General features: G+C 51.1%; 1 protein-coding gene across 5 annotated transcripts in view; it reads left to right on the top strand.

Moving 5' to 3' along the window:
* The first annotated feature begins 3,357 nt into the window (after positions 1-3,357).
* Bcorl1 (BCL6 corepressor like 1) overlaps positions 3,358-14,425 on the top strand; it is a 68,594-nt gene continuing 57,526 nt past the window's right edge. The window contains exons 1-2 of one of the 5 annotated variants that reach the window (XM_075957290.1): positions 3,358-3,640; positions 4,913-4,992. The gene's annotated coding sequence lies outside the window, so the exon portion shown is untranslated. Of the gene's footprint in view, positions 3,641-4,199; positions 4,580-4,912; positions 4,993-5,903; positions 6,029-7,616; positions 7,673-14,425 lie in introns of those variants that run through there. The other 4 variants (XM_075957291.1, XM_075957292.1, XM_075957293.1 and 1 more) reach the window with 4 other exon arrangements.

Genomic DNA, 14,425 nt, shown 5'->3' with positions numbered 1-14,425 from the left:
GGCAACAAAATCTAGAAAGTTTGTTGGCTGTTTACAGAGTTAAGTTTAACCAGATGTGATGTCTCTGTTTAGACTAGGGGTGTCTAGAGGGCAGAGACCTGGTCTTCCTCAAGCCTGTTTGCTCTCAGGGAGCATTCAGCCTCCTGCTTGCTTGCACCTGGGTTTGTTATCTGTTATTTGTTAAGATTTGCAAATGACAAATGGGGCAAGAAACCCTCCCCAAGCCTACCTGCCCCAGGAACATAAAGAGTAACCCGATGCAATGTAGGATGAGAAAGTGAAACAAGGTATGGAACATAGAGTTTGGAGAGAAAGGAGGATGGGCAGAATACAAAATGAAACACTGGAGAACACAAATAGTGATACATCAATACCTGCCAAGGCTTCTTGTGTACCTCTCCCCCTTTCTCGGTCCCCTTTCACCCAGGGTGACTTAAACTCAACTGCTCTGCTATCCTGAGATGCTGCTTTCCACACCTGACTTAACCTTCAACTGACTGAGGTGCTGAAAAGGAAGGGACAACCAGAAGCTCCCAATTTGCTTCATTCTGGTAATTCTAAAGATCTCAATCAGTAGGATTCTTTTTTTTTGTCATAGGGCTATGCTGTTTTACTAGAGAGACAAGGCTTTTGATTGCAGAACAAAGCAGAGAATTAACATAATTATCCTTGTGGATTTAGTCCAAGGTTGGTTTGGAGCCCAAATTACCCTGGGACCCTCAAATGCCCTGCTTTGTCTGCTAAGCCTCAGGAGGGCAGGACCCAGTCCAGTGTTGTTCCTAGGTCTCTATGCTACACCTAGATAGCCTGTGGTGGGCCATTGTGGATGATAACTCTTGCATGAGTGCAATGGTTTGTGGTGCCCATAGGGTGCCCCTGTGAGGGTAATACAGCATGCACACTGATTCTGTATTTTAGAGTTGGGGGAAGGGACATACAATGAAATACATGGCATCAGGCAGGCACTACTTCTTGGTCAAATATCAGGGTTTGCTTGAGTCCCTGAGGCTAGTTATCAACAAGACAGGACTAGGCTCTGGCTGTTACATTTCTCCTAAACAATCTCTTTTCTAGCACACCAAGGTACCTTTCTGAGTGTCCTGTTCTGGGTCAGTAGGTGTTAGGAACAGAAGAATTGAGAAAGCCAATCTTCCTGAAACAGGTTGTTCTGGCATTTAACAAAAGTGTTATATTGAAAAGAACTATGGATGTGGAGGCAAGGCTACTGGGATTCCTGGCTCAGAAACTCACTAGCTGTGTGACCTTGAACAAGCCACTCAGAGTGCTTAAGAGTCTCAGTTTCCTCAATAACAAAGCCAAGAGTTGTAGGGAGAAACAAATGGAATGACAGAAATGGAAGGACATTATAAACATTTTGATGCTGTACAAAGGTAAGGTATTCTTATTGTGGCTATGCTACAGCGCTGGCCTCAAATAAAATAATCATTGCTATCTACATGCTTTAAAGGTTTTTCCCACAGCTCTCCCCACACTGATCCTTGGTTTCCCATCATCGCCTCTAGGGCAGGAAGTCTGGCCCCCAACAGGAAAGGGCTCAGAAAAAGCTACAGTTTCACCCAGGAAACAACCATCTCGCCCCAACCTTCGTTTTGCCAGATAAATGATGCAGCCAAATGGTAACCAGCCCAGTGCACATTGACGTGTCCAAAATCCATTTCAGCCTCAAAATGGGGAGCAGAGTAACCCTAAGGTCCTAGGTCCTTAAGATTAGTGGCGACTTAGTAATTACCAGAATAATTAAAATCAATGAAAACAGTTGACTTAAAGCAGGGTCTGCAATAGCAAGCCACATGGAGGTGATTTCCCTGTTAAGTAATGCATATTGAGTTCATATGTTGATTAATTTAAACGTACTTCTGAATCTTCTTTTTTCTCTTGGTGCCAAACACTTTTTAAATAGGCATGTGCATGAATATTGGAGGACAGGTGTGGCCAAGTAAAACAGCTACCGAAGAGCAAAATACTCCCAAAGCAAAATATGATCCGCCCTACTATGTGCACATTGCTGGCAGTTAGTGTTAGGTTGGTGAGGTCAGGCGATAGGGGTAACAGAACACCAGATCTTAGCCAAGAGCAAAGCCACCACAGCCTTAGTTGGTGCTTTTATACTCATGCACCTCCCTTAGACCAGGTGAGGGAAACATAGCAGGCAAGTCTCAACTGCCATCTGTGAAATCTTTACAAGGCAAAGAAAAAACACCCACCCCTTAGTTTAGAGTTGGAACCTCTACCTAGGCCTAGAGGGGTGGAAGTGAGGGGGGGTGGATGTGGGAGGGGTAGGGAGAAGAGAAAAATATCAATCTTGCAGGGTTTCATTTTAGTTCAAATGATCCCCAGTTTCCTTTGCGTGACTAAATATATAGTAAATAATATCAATGTATCGGGACATAAAGATTATCTTTCCAGATTCTTGTTATTTTGTTTCACATTCTGTTTAGAATCCTCTAGGAACTGCTGGGCATCTCTCCTGATTCCCTCTGTGTTGAGACAAACTTTCAAAGTCCTCACCGTCAGCTCAGGGTTGGAGCTACTAAGAAACAACTTAAGAATGAAAGCAAGCCGGCCAGCAGCAGCTTCATCTCCGTCGCTAAGCCTCTCTCCCTGGAGTTAATGTAGTCATCAGAGTTCGAACGTGGACCACAAGCTTCCAAGCCCTTCAAGTCCCAGGGATGGCCTGTGATATAAACACAGGAAGGATTTATTCCCTCGGCTAGGCAGGCAGTCCTGAGGGTAAAGGGGAAGGGTCAGGGGGCTCAGATCGGTGACTCCAGAGCCCAGGGGAAAAGCAAAGCACACATCAAGTCCTTGGTACTCTTCTAGCCAGGCTTTTCTCTGCAAGTCTTGCAAAGCTTTCTTCTTTATAGACCTTTCGTCCCCCCTCCTTCCTCCCTCGGGTCTCCCCGCCAACCCAGATGCTTCCACACCCAAGCCAGGGATGTCCACTGAGGGTGACCCAAGGTTTTTGCAGCCTGAAAGGTTGCCACGAAGAGTGGGCCGAGCGGGAGTCGAGAGACGAGGCGATGAGACAAGGCATTTTCCTTTGCCTAGCACCTGTCCTGTCCCACTTCGGCGCCCTGGCTGGGGTTTCGCCTGAGCGCGGCCTGAGTTCTGGAGCGCCAGAACCCCGCACGGAGGTCGCCAAGGGTGGGGGGCCGGAGGAAGGGCAGGGTGTCTGGCGGGGGCGTTCCCCTCAGGCAAGACCCCCGCCCTCCTACATAGACCGAGTCAACAAACGGGGAGAGCGTGTTACATATAAAACCTGAGCGAAAAACGATCGCTCTCCGACCCTAAACGGCGTTGCGGCACCCCCCCCTTCCTGGAGCGGAGGGCTGGCTGGGGAAGGTGGCTCAGTTCTTCCCCTGTGGCCAGTGCGGGGTCTGCGGCTGCCCGGCGAGGTTCCGGCTTCCCCGGGGCTGGTAGGGGGGAGCCCCGAGAACTGCAGGCCCGCCCCCTTCTTCCTCCTCCTTCCCCCCTCCTCCCCCACGTGTCCTCCCGGAGCCCAGCGGCCTGATCCCAGCACCCCCCTCCCCGCCACCTCCCTCCTACTCCCGCTTTGCCCGCTTCCCGGGCGGTGTGCAGAAGAGCAAAGTTACGACAGCAGCCAAGGGGCTCTGCCCAGGTGAAGGGGGCGCTGTGACGGGGGCGGGAACGGCGTGGCCCTGCGGCGGGGGTTGGGGGGAGGATAAAGAAACTTGCTTTCCGCAGCCCCCACCCTGAGCGGGTTCGGATCTTGCGTGAACCGAGCCCTCGTGGAGACGCTGCAACGCCGCCAGGACCGAGGCCGGCACCCCGACCCGGACCGAGATAGGGACCGCACGCTTGGGCGGGCTAGCGAGGGCAGGCAGGCCGGCACCCAGGCAAGGGCGGGGTGGGTGACCGGACACCGGACCGAACCACGGACTCCGGTGGCGTGGGCGCGGGCCGAACCCGGACCGGGCCGAATTGGGTGGCGAAGTAGGACGTGGATTCGGGGGGCGGGGCGCAGCGGGAGGGGGGAAAGCAGGCCTGGCCTGACTGGCCTGGCCGTGGGGGCGGGGGGCGAGTTCGGGGCACTTGCTGGGCTCTGGACCGAGCGCTAGGGCGGGGCGGCGCTAGGGGCTGGGCCCGACCGGCGAGGAGAGGGCGAGGGGAGGGAGAGCAGGGGGTGGAGTAGGGGCGTGGAGTTGCGAGCGGGGTCTGGCCTCGGCCGGGGGCGAAGGTAGATCTGCGGGGCCGAGAGCGGAGGGAGGGAGGCCCGAGGCAGAGCGGCGGCGGCGGCGAAGGCCAGCTTCCGCGGAGTTTGTGCCCGGGCTTCCCGGCTGAGCTCCGGCCGCCTTATGCGCACAAATGGGGTTAGGGGACTGACTGGTAAGCAACTCCCAGTGTTAGACGGTGGTCCTTGGCGATTCCCGGAAAACTGAGGCAAGACGCCTTCTGCAATCTGCCGGACCTCCCACCCACCTCTTAGCATCTGGATTCTGCTCTTCGGGGGCCGCGGACCCTCCCCACCACAATCCTTTCACTCCTTGAGCACCCCTTCCGTCTCCTCCTCATCCGTGGCCATCTGAAGCTCCTAGGGGTATGCGTTTGAGGGGTGGAAGGCGTCGGGGGTTGCACTTTCCCTCCCTTGGGGACAGTGTAGTTTGTATCATATTCGTGTGAGGTAACGTCGCTTGGCGTCGTGTGGACATTGGGGTTTAGATAATTTAACCCTCCCTTCCAAGATCTTTGATGGCTTTTAAGAGAAAGGACGGATCCCTGGGTTTTCATGGCTAGAAAGGGGTTTGAGGACTGGAATTTACTCTCAGCTCACTTCCACTGCCAACCTCTTTGCTGTGAACCATTTCTGTGGGGACTGGGACGTGGAGGGTGGGATACGGGAGCTTTAACGTGCTTCTCTGTCTTCCTGCAGGGTCGGCGTGGCGAAGGACAGCTAGTGTCAGAGGAAAAGTAGACACCAGTTCAACTCCGGTCGCCCCCACTATTACTTCGGTGAGGGGGGCAACGCTAAGGGGGATGCTGGTGGGTTGGGGCCCAGTATAAGAGTAGGGGTGAGTTGTCGTCCCCAGAGGGATTCTTTCCTGGTGGGGGAGAGAAAGGCGAGCCCCAGCTTCGGGGAGGGTTCCGGGGAAGGAGATGGAGGGTGGCGACGACGGGGGGGGGGGTGCGGGAAGAATGGAAGAGTCACACCCTGCTTGCAAGGGGAGCCTCCCTCAGGCTCCTGGGAAAGGGGGACTGAATACGTGTGCTCTGTGGTATCGGGGCAGGGGAGGTCTGGGGATGGTCCAAAGAGTGATTTGCACACTGGTTCTGCCACTAGTGGCCCGAGAAAGTCAGGTCGGGGCATAAGGTGGAGAACGTTAGAAGGAAGGCAGACAGCCAACCCCTCTGGCCTCAGCCCCCTGATCATCTCTCTTCCTCAACCTCCCTCTTGAGGGTCGTCGGGGTGGGGGGCGTGGAGCTCTTGGAGCTCCGCGGATTGCGTGCCTCCGCCTTTCTTGGGAGTCTATCTTTTTGCCCAGCTTGCTACAGCTACCACTGCCTCCCTCTCCGGAATCCGCTCGGTTCTCTCAGCGATCCCCTCCTCCTCCTCCTCTCCCCTCCCCTCCCAGTGTCACCGGGGCTGCTTGGCTCTGCCCCCTTCGCCGCCGCTCGCTCCCAGCTTTAGTCCCTCCCTCTCATGCTTGCTCCCTCCCTTCTCCTCCTCCCCATCCCCCCCCCCGTGTAGGCAGCATTTTGGGAGTTGTAGTATCTTGCAGAGCTGGCTGGCGCCGCCCGCGAACAAGGCCGGACTCCACTTCCCGTCGAGCCCTGCGACCGGCACCCACTCCACCAGGCTTCGCTCACACACACACACAGACACACACACACACACACAGACACACACACACACCGCTCTCCCCCTCACTCTTTCGCTCGCCGCGGCGCTGCCAGTGTGTGGCTCTGTCTCTCCTCGGCTTTGCTGAGCCCTCCCTTCTTCCTCTCAGTTCCTAGAGTCCGACCGCCGCCGCCGTGAGAGGAGAAGGAGGTCGGTGGCGATAAGGGGTGGAGGGGGGCATCGGATCCCAGCAGTGTTAGGCGGGTGGTGGTTCAAAGAGGGTAAGAGGGAGCTCGGGTGGCGGCCTGAGCCTCCCTGCGGAGCCGACCCGGGAACAGGTGCGTCTTTTTTCTCTCTCCCCCAACCCCTCCACCCCTTTTGACTCCCCGGCTTTTTCGTATTCCCCCACCCGCTTCTTTCTATCCTAAGCCATTCCCCAACCCTGTCCGTTCCTCTCTCCACAACCTCTCTGCTTGCCCCCCGGGGGCGCCGTCCTCTCCGTGTCCCTGGACGTAGAGCTCCCTAGAGCTCTCTCTGTCCTCGCCCCTCCCTTCGGGACAGCTCCCCTCCACTTACCACCTTCGTACCCCATCCCTGCCCTGCCCTATCCCCTTCTCGATTTCCTTCTCTTTTAGCCAGGTGAGACTTGTTCACCACGATCCAAGAGAGTCTTCCTCTCGGCTGGGCGGGGGTCTCCATGGAAACGGGGGTCGGTAGATACTGGAGGGGGGAACCATAGGAATTACCCCACTCCACCGAAAGAGAGGTGGAGGCTACGGTCTTGGTACTACCTGGCCCCAAACCCTGATCTAAGGATCCGACGATCCAAAGGGAACCTGGCCAACAGGGCAGGGCGAGAAAGGGCTTGTTATTTTTTTTGGGGGGGGGTGTCCGTGATGAAGTCTTGAAGAGACCGGCAGAAAATGCCCTCCAACCTTAGAGGTGGAGGTGCGACGGGTGCTCTCTCAGGGTTGCTTTCTCCCCTGTTCTGGGGTGCAGGAGCCATAGGATAGGGGGGTACCCCTAGGTGGTGGCGGGGCCTGGGTTCGGGAGTGGGAGTGCTGTGATGGGGGCAGGGGCAATTATCCGAGTCCCTGGAAAAAAGGCGGGGGATGACTTCGGAGCGCCCAGGCTCCGCTGCCCTCGCTCTAGGGGCGGGGGCTACCGGGCCAGGCGAGGCAGAGAGGGTGCTCAAATTGAAGGAGGATGAGATGGGGGCAATTCATACTGGCCCCGGCAAGCCTGGTGGGAGACCCGGCTTGCAAGCCCTCAACCCGCTTCGCGCCAGGCCTGGAGGCAAGGGGTCTGAGAGGAAAGCCCTGGGCTGGAAAGGAGGGAGGCTCCGGTTACGGGGCCGGATTTCGGGATCAGGGGCAATCCCCTGGCCCTTGGAGAAGGAGGGAGAGGGATGGCCACGAACCCCAAGGTTCCCCCACCCTGGTTCCTAAGGGGCGTGAGGAACGGACAGCAGGCCCAGCAGAGCTGGATTCCTGCAGACCGTGGCCGGGGAATGGGGGAGCTTAGTGGTGGTCTTCGGGGGGGAGTAGTCCGGCGGCGGGGCGGGCGGGCGGGGCGTGGGGCTCCGGCGGGCGGCGGGGCGGGGCCGGGGCGGCGCTGCTGCCGCTGCCGCCGCCGCTGCTGCTGCTCCTGCTGGGGCCGCCACCGCCGTTGCCGCCGCCGCCGCTTCTGGGCGGGGAACCGAGGCCAAAGAGAGTCCCGTGCCGGGGCAGAGGGCGCAGGCGGCGCGCGGTGGGGAGGGGGCCTTTCCGCGGGCGGGGGCAGGCTGGGGGTGGAGTCCCCGACGGGGGGGCGGTACGAGCGAGGACGACGACGACGAGGAGCCCCGGGGGCCCGGTGCGTGGAGGACGAGGTGCTGGGAGAAGGAAGGGGGGGTGGGTCCCGCGACGGGCCTCGTGGGCTTGGCTCCCAGAGGTTCGGTTTCGGGACGGAGCCCTGCAGGGGCGCCTGGAGGCCAGGAAAGGGATAGAGAGGTGAACTGGACGGTGGAGGGGGCCCTTCTCGCCGGGGTCCCGCGGAGAGGAAGGCTGGGCCAGAGGGACGTCCGGGCAAGGCTGGGAGGAGCCGGCCGCACCAAGGCTGGGGTTTTCGTGTTATGGAGGTGCAGGAGATTGTTGTACCGAAAGATGCGGTCGCGGGGAAAGGCGGGAGGCAAGCACGCTGCAAACCCAGGAGGCCCAACACCACAGGCCGGTGGGGGTGCCCTTCTGTTCCACTGAGCCTCCCCTCTCCTCGCTGTATTAGAAGCACTGTTTTTGTTGCATTGTTTTGAAATTTTCAAGGTTGCCTGATCAAACTGTCGACGTGGTGATACTTTCTCATTCTTGCCGTTTTTCTAGAGTAGGCAGTAAGGACAGCCTTCACTTGGCGAGCATTCTTCTAGCCCAGCGTTTTGGGGCTTTTTGCATGAGTGTGGGAAGGGGGCCTGTAAAGCAAGCCACAGATGAATACTTTCAAGGCGATTTGGAGGTCGTCCCCATGACACAGGGGTAAAGTACAGTTGCAAATATGATCAGACTTCTGGGGGTACACTTGAAGGCTTCAAGGGTTAGTCCCATGCTTCTTTCAACTTAGAAGGCTATTTCTCAGAATCACACTGCAGAAACACTTCGTGGGAAAAGGAATGGGGCATGAGTTTGGAGTTGGGAGTTGATTAGGTTCATAATAAAATTCCAAGGATGGGAGTTATCTTTTTTAGTGGCCATCTTGTGCTATTCTCTTTAGTTTGTCCTGCCCTTGAGTGTTGGAATTGAGGGCCCTTTCTTACTGGGTCACTGTAGGTGGCATAGCCAAGGATGTTTGGGCAGAGTTTTAGGGTATTCAAATTGAACTTGATGTCACCATGTGGTATTGAAGATGACAGTCTGCAGGAAAGAAACTTACAAGATTCCACTGGGGATTAAATGAGATAATCCCATTCCAAGAGTCACCCAGAGGCTCCAAAAGGAAGTGAATGGTTGAGGAGGAACCTGTAAGATTTTGAGAGGGTAGCAAAGGTAACAAGAAAGATTGAGGGAGCAATAAGGACTTAGTGAGTCAAGTTAAAAGAGTCTGAAGTTCCATGATATACTTGAGGACTGACATGGCCATGTTGAGTAGTTTATGAGGATATTGATAGCAGGTAATTTTTGCTCCTGAGGAAACTGTCTTGAGGTTTATCTGGGAGATGAGAGCCACAGGTCTTAGCACAGAGGCTTGCTGACGCTGACTTTGTTTAAAAGGGATTTTCACATATACTTAAGCACAGGCACTGATGAAAAGAGAGGGGGGGGCAGGGGGAGGAGTTATGATGTAACCACATGGGGGTTGGGCTAATCAGGGGAAAGCCACTCTAAAACTGACTTTTAAAAGTCTGGCTCTTGCTGAGTGGTGGTGGTGGCGAACACCTTTACCCCCAGCACTCAGGAGACAGAGGCAGGCAAATATCTGAGTTCAAGGCCAGCCTGGTCTATAGAGCAAGTTCCAGGATGGCCAAGGCTACAGAGAAACCCTGTCTGGGAGCGGGGGAAGGTCTGATTCTCTTACCAGATTTGCAGGAAGTGTATGTAAGTTTCTTTTTGTTCTGACTCTGAGATGAAGAGAACTAGATACCCACTTGATAGAGGAAAGGGAAAGGATGCAGAAGTCGGGATTAAATAAACTAGTTCTCTGAAAGAGAGCAATAAGGAAGATATGGTTAATTGTTGGGATAGGGCAGACGAAAGTTAAGTGAGTCCTAGCCAGCTTTGCTGTTGAAGTCTGTACTGTTCAAAGTAGAGGGAAGTTCTAGAAGAAATGGGGGCGGCACCAAGGGCACTTTTCTTTCTTTTTTTTTTTTTTGAGACAGGGTTTCTCTGTGGCTTTGGAGCCTGTCCTGGAACTAGCTCTGTAGACCAGGCTGGTCTCGAACTCACAGAGATCCGCCTGCCTCTGCCTCCCAAGTGCTGGGATTAAAGGCGTGCGCCACCATCGCCCGGCAAGGGCACTTTTCTTTTTTTGGATTTTTGAGACAGTTTCTCCCTAGCTTTTGGTTCCTGTCCTGGAACTAGCTCTTGTAGACCAGGCCGGCCTCGAACTCACAGAGATCGGTCTGCCTCTGCCTCCCAAGTGCTGGGATTAAAGGCGTGCGCCACCACCGCCCAGCAACCAAGGGCACTCTTAAGGATCTGGCTATTTCTTTGATTTGCCAGGGTAGGTGGAGGAGGTCCAGGGAGAGGAGATCCTTTTCTTTCTCACTGGCTTAGAGATTCTTTGAGGTAAGCAAAGGAGATGTCTCAGGGGGTGTGTATGTGTGCCTTATTCATGATACAGTCTACACAGGCAAGTAAATGCTTGGTAAAGGTGGCAGGGGATCTTATGACATGATTAATCTGCACTGTAAGCTTTAGGGAAGAGTTTTGCTGAGAGAAACAGAATCATAGGAGAAAAAGTTTTCCCACTAGAAAGAAGGAAGACCAAAGAAGTCAGAAAGAGGGTCGGTAGGGCAGTGAAAGGGGAAAGGAAGGTGCGTGTTACTGTTCCCATGTCAGGTCTAACTAAGGAGAAAGCAGTACCTTGAAATCTCTAGGGTAATATTTTCCAAAGAAAGTTTGAAGAACCCTTAAGGCTCTTTACACTTTAGTGCTAGAATTGCTGGAGCAAGAAAGAAGATAAAAATAGGGCTAGGGAGAAACTGGCATTTAGAGAGAAATAGATTTTCCCAAAAAGAAGTAAAGGTAGTATACATGCTAAAACTGTAAAATGCACAATACGGGCTGGGCATATAGAGTGCCTGCCTAGCATGTGTGATGGCCTGCGTGCAAGCCTCAGTGTTGAAATTGAAAAAAATCCACACTATGAAAGAAAAGGAGAGTAATAAAGAGCTGTAGGAGAGAAGCATTTAGATGCTGTATGGAACTCATGTTGAGGAGTGTAAAAACTCACTTGTCATAGCCACTGCTGTGGAAGAATCCAGGAAATGGGGTTGAGATTACGCTGAAACATTTTTTTTCGGAGATCCTGATGAATATAAGGATGCTGTATGGGAAAAGGGAGTTTTGGTGTCAAGTAGAATGGAGAATAGGAGAAAGTGAGACTACACCAATTTTCCCAGTCTGTAAGTGGGGGAAATCCTAGATAGAAGGAGGTGAGTGATAGAAATTCCAGAGTGAAACAGGATAAAGAAGAGGGACCTGTGAGTCTTGGGTCAGAATTGGAGGGTGGAGTTCAGGGCACCAAGAAGAGACTCTAATCAGGGTTTGACTGGACCACACTTACACTGGTTTATGAATTCTAGGTGGAGCTGTCTGGGACTGATTGGTTTGGCTATTAGGTGCATAGAGCTTTTTTCCAGGCCAGCTAGCCTCTGAGAAACCATGGCAGGAATTCCACGTTGAGTTTGGGTGGGAAAATGAGCACTAGAGGGGAACTGAGAGACTATGCAAAGTGAACATTGTTGCTTAAGTAAACTGAAAAGGGGGAGAAAACACTGACAGAGTATGTGGAGGAAAGGGGAGCACTTAGACCTGAGGGTTTTGTTTTTAAAGAAAGGAAATTTCTTAATGTTAGCATTGGAAATCAGTTGGAGTCTGTGTCTGCTTCAGTGTTTAGTGTCATAACAGTTAAGGAGGGAGGAAATAAGTAATCTACCTTTCTGTCACTAGGGGATTCCAGGGCAGTATTTTATATGATCTCTTACATGAGCTAGGCATTATTCATGCCAGTCTGTAAAATGTAGGAAATCATCCTCTTTCTAAATTACATCCTTTTCTGCTATTCATAACTTTAAAACAGTCTTTTATGTTGAAAATGTTTTTTAGTGAACGAAAGTTGTGTTCTGGTCAAGAGGAAAACTTAATCCCAATAAGCTCTTGTAGTTTTTCTTTCTTTCTTTCTTCTTTTTTTTGTAAAGTGGTAGCAACTCTTTCCTCATAAAACATGTAAAAACAGATCATTTAAGGAACAGTGAAGAAAAAACTGTTGTTGTTGTGTGTGTGTGTGTGTGTGTGTTGTGTGTGTGTGTGTGTGCGCGCGGGGTGGAGGGGAGGAAAGGACTTCAAGGGAAGAATACGTTAGACTTTTTTTGTTTTTTGGGCTTTTTGTTGATTTTGTGTGTGTGTGTGTGTGTGTGTGTGTGTGTGTGTGTGTGTGTGTGAGAGAGAGAGAGAGAGAGAGAGAGAGAGAGAGAGACAGGGTTTACCTAGATCAGACTGTCCTTGAACTCACAGAGATCTGCAAGCCTGTGCCCCTACCTCCCAAGTGCTAGGATTAAAGATGAACACTATTATGCCCAGCCTTCTTTTATTTTTTTTTAAAGTAAACTACAGGCCAGAAGTAAGGTTGTATTTTTCCTGGATAGATAAATTGTGATGATTTTTTTAAAAAGATTTATTTATTATGTACACAGTGTTCAGCCTCTATGTATGCCTGCAGGCCAGAAGAGGGCACCAGATCTCATTATAGATGGTTGTGAGCCACCATGTGGTTCCTGGGAATTCAACTCAGGACCTCCGGAAGAGCAGTCAGTGTTCTTAACCTCTGAGCCATGTCTCCAGCCCCAATTGTGATGAATTTAAAGGTGCAGCTTGTTATTTGTAAAATGCAATAATTTTTTTAAATTTATTTATTTATTAAAGATTTCTGCCTCCTCCCCTCTACCGCCTCCCATATCCCTCCCCCTCCCCCAATCAAGTCCCCCTCCCTCGTCAGCCCAAAGAGCAGCCCGGGTTCCTTGCCTTGTGGGAAGTCCAAGGACCTCCCACCTCCTTCCAGGTCTAGTAAGGTGAGCATCCAAACTGCCTAGGCTCCCACAAAGCCAGTACGTGCAGTAGGATCAAAACCCAGTGTCATTGATCTTGACTTCTCAGCAGTCCTCATTGTCCGCTATGTTCAGCGAGTCCGGTTTTATCCCATGCTTTTTCAGACCCAGTCCAGCTGGCCTTGGTGAGTTCCCAATAGAACATCCCCATTGTCTGTGTGTGGGTGCACCCCTCGCGGTCCTGAGTTCCTTGCTCGTGCTCTCTCTCCTTCTGCTCCTGATTTGGACCTTGGGATTTCAGTCTGGTGTTCCAATTTGGGTCTCTGTCTCTGTCTAAAATGCAGTAATTTTAAGAGTTAAGTAAGGCAAAGTGTAACTTCATTTGCAGTTAAAGAATTTGACTTGGGAAGGACTGAATTCTATGGAGCTGTAGCTTTGTGTTTGAGGCTTCTTTACTGCTAAGAAACAAAACCTGGCCGGGCGGTGGTGGCACACGCCTTTAATCCCAGCACTTGGGAGGCAGAGGCAGGCGGATCTCTGTGAGTTCGAGACCAGCCTGGTCTACAAGAGCTAGTTCCAGGACAGGCTCCAAAACCACAGAGAAACCCTGTCTCGAAAAACCGAAAAAAAAAAAAGAAACAAAACCTGCCTACTTCATAGTGTTGGTTTCATTTAAGGGTACAGTAGAATTTTCTCAATGAAGGGGTATGAGGATAATAAGATTTTTATTTTTTCGAGTTCTGTGAAATGTGTAATATATAAATATGATCCCAGGGAGAAGATGTACTGAATACTCAGATCTATGGGATGGTTGAATATGTTTTCTCATGAAGAGTCTTTGCTCAGTGGAACTTGGGTCTACCATGCCCAGGTGAGCTTGCATCCTAATTAATTTACTGCTTTATGGCAGGAAGCAAGTCACTAATTTTTTGAGCCTCAGTGTTCTCATCTAGACAATGGAGATGATACTAATATCATAAGATGGTTAGAATTATGTAAGATAAAATGTATGTAGTAACTGTTAATGTACTTAACACATGGGATCTATTTTTGTACCTAAATTTCTTACTGTGTCTTATGATTACTTACATATACAGTGGCAGATTGAGAACAAAAATTCATTCTACTACCTCCCCTCCTCTTTTCTTAGCCCTTTGTCCTTTTTCTCTGCAATCCCTTTCAATTAGTATTCATTCAGCATTTACTACATGGTAGGAAGTAATACCTTAACTCATTGCTGCATCTACCTCTGAGGTGGATGTGGTAGTTTCTTTAACAGCTGTGCCATGACACTACTTACTATTTCAGGAGAGGAACTGAAGACTGTATATCCAGTTGAAACTTTAAGGTTGCAGGTAACCTTTTTTTTTTTAAAAAAAAAAAGGCCTTGGGAGATGGTCCAATTGGTAAAGTGCTTGCTGCTCAAGTATGAGACCCTGAATTCAATTTTTAGTGCCAATGTAAAATCTGGGAATTGTGATGTGCCTGTAACCCTGAGGCTGGAGACGGAGAAACAATCAGATCTCTGGGTCTACCACTGACTTCTAGGCTCAGTGAAAGAATTTCTCAAAAAAAAATAGGGTAGAGAGCAATTGAAGATGACACTTGGCATTGACCTTTGGACCTTAAACACATATGCATGTGTGGTGAATGTATGTGTATATATTATCACTTTTTATTTATTCTTATATATATATATGTATTATCAAATAACCACTTTAAGTATTTATTTTTTAGAGATTTATTTGTTTTTATTTTATGTGTATGAGTACTTGCCTAAATGTATGTGTATGCACCCTATGCATGCCAGGTGCTTATGGTATCAGAAGAGAACATCAGAATTTTTGGAATTGGATGTATAGATGGTTGTGAGG

The sequence above is a fragment of the Microtus pennsylvanicus genome, chromosome X (genome assembly GCF_037038515.1).
Source record: "Microtus pennsylvanicus isolate mMicPen1 chromosome X, mMicPen1.hap1, whole genome shotgun sequence".
Lineage (NCBI taxonomy): Eukaryota > Metazoa > Chordata > Mammalia > Rodentia > Cricetidae > Microtus > Microtus pennsylvanicus.
The sequence above is the reverse complement of the archived record's forward strand: the minus strand, read 5'-3'. Positions and strand labels throughout refer to the sequence as shown.